The following is a 2,077-nucleotide window of genomic DNA, read 5'->3' on the forward strand; positions in this document are numbered from 1 at the left end:
GAGCCTGAGCCACTGATGCTCTCTCTGTTCAGGAAATTTTCTCCTGTGCCCATGTGTTCAAGGGTACTTCCCACTTTCTCTTCTATTAGATTCAATGTTAGGGTCCTTGATCCACTTGGACTTGAACTCTGTGTAGGATGATGAATATGGATCAATTTGCATTCATCTACATGCAGAACACCAGTTAGACCATCACTTGTTGAAGAGACTAAACCACCAACCAAAGAGCATACATGGGCTAGTCTGAGGCCCAGCACATATGTGGCACAGGACTGCTTTGTCTGGCCTTGGTGGGAGATGATTCACTTAATCCTGTAGAGACTTAATGCCCCCAGGGGGGGGATACACGTGGTGGGACTACCCTCTCAGAGGGGAAGGGGAGGAAGGGGAAGAACTCTGCTATGGGGGGACTGGGAGGGGCAGCATTTGGGCTGTACATAAATAAAATAATAAAAAATAAAAATCACTGAAAATGTTTCTACCTTCTGCAAGAATGCTTCCCTGATTAGTCCTATGCTGTGTATCCATTTGCATCACTGACATGTTTGCACTATATCAGACCCTTCTCTAAGAGCACACTGTGTTCACTCCTATTTGGATCCTTCAGTTTTACAGGTAAGAAAGAGTATGGGGAAAAAAGCTTTGTCTTAGACACACAGCTAGAGACCAATGAACCTCTCCCATCAAAGTCAACAGATAGATCCTAGAGCCCACAGCCTTCTCAGCAATTCATGTCCTGCTTCATTTACATAGTTTTTCTCAAAACATCCCATATCAGTACATGTTTCAATGTCACATACTGTGTCTTCAATTTGACTGTAACATTTGGAGGAGGAAGTGTCCATTCCTTTCATTAAACCTAATATGGTGGTCTACACATCATGAATGTGTAGACCTTTAGCAGACTCGGCAGCTTTCTCACCACAACAGTTATGTTGGTTAACATCTCCAGTTTCTTATAACAGAATCTTCTGGACAAAGAAGGCAAATACCATTTGTATAGTCAACAGGGGAAAAGCAGAAGCCATTCCACATTGGTACATGAGTCAATGTTCACTTTTCCCAAAAGTACATCTATATGGCCTTGCTACAGCAGCAAGAGAATATAATTTATGAGTTACAATATAGCACACCAGGCAAGGAGACATTTTACTTAACAAGTTGTGCCTATTATACATAATTCTCTCATAAACCTCCTTATTTATAAAGGAATGATGTCAAACTTGTTCATTGTTTGGAGTTTTTTAATATGTTCCTTTTAAATATACCATGTCAAGAAATACAAAGAAGGCAGATAATGAGATCAATCTAACTGATATATTTGAAGCATCTTCTATGTAAGAAATTAGTGTGAAATACAAAGCCTTTTCATGGAGGTGTTTTCACTTAAACTCCTTTAATTGTTCACCAAAACATTATAAAATGGGTTAGCAAGATTGCTCAGCAATAAAGGTACTTGCTGCCAAGCCTTAAAGCATAAGTTCAATACCCAGAACCCAAATGGTTGAGGGAGAAAATCAACTCCCATATGTGTTCCTTGGACCTATGTTTTTGCGCTATGCAGCACATACACACACTCACACACACACACACACACACACACACACATACACAAAGTAATAATAATAGATAAAAATAAATAAATGTTAAAATTTGTTAATTAAATAAAACTGGTTAAGATGATAATCTCTTTAGTGATGCAGTCAGTTTATTGTACTTTTAGGAGTGCATGTAAAGGGTTGTTTGCTGGGGGCATAAAAGAATCAAAACAGTTACATTGTGAAACTCAACATAGGCCAGTCAGGACTCAGAGTTGGACAGACTTAGAAAAACCTCACAGTAGCTAGTAGCAGCTGCCCAGCTCTTTTATGTAGACTTTTAACATAGTCTTTAATGAACATAGTCTTTCATTTTATCTACAGTGGTATCTCATTTTTTTTTTTTACTTATTAGTTTTTTTTCAACTTTTTATTATTTTCTTCATTTACATTTCAAATGCTATCTCGAAAGTCCCCTATACTATCCCCCCACCCTGCTCCCCTAGCCACCCACTCCCACTTCTTGGCCCTGGTGTTCC

This window comes from Mus pahari, chromosome 13, assembly GCF_900095145.1.
Source record: "Mus pahari chromosome 13, PAHARI_EIJ_v1.1, whole genome shotgun sequence".
NCBI classification, from domain to species: domain Eukaryota; kingdom Metazoa; phylum Chordata; class Mammalia; order Rodentia; family Muridae; genus Mus; species Mus pahari.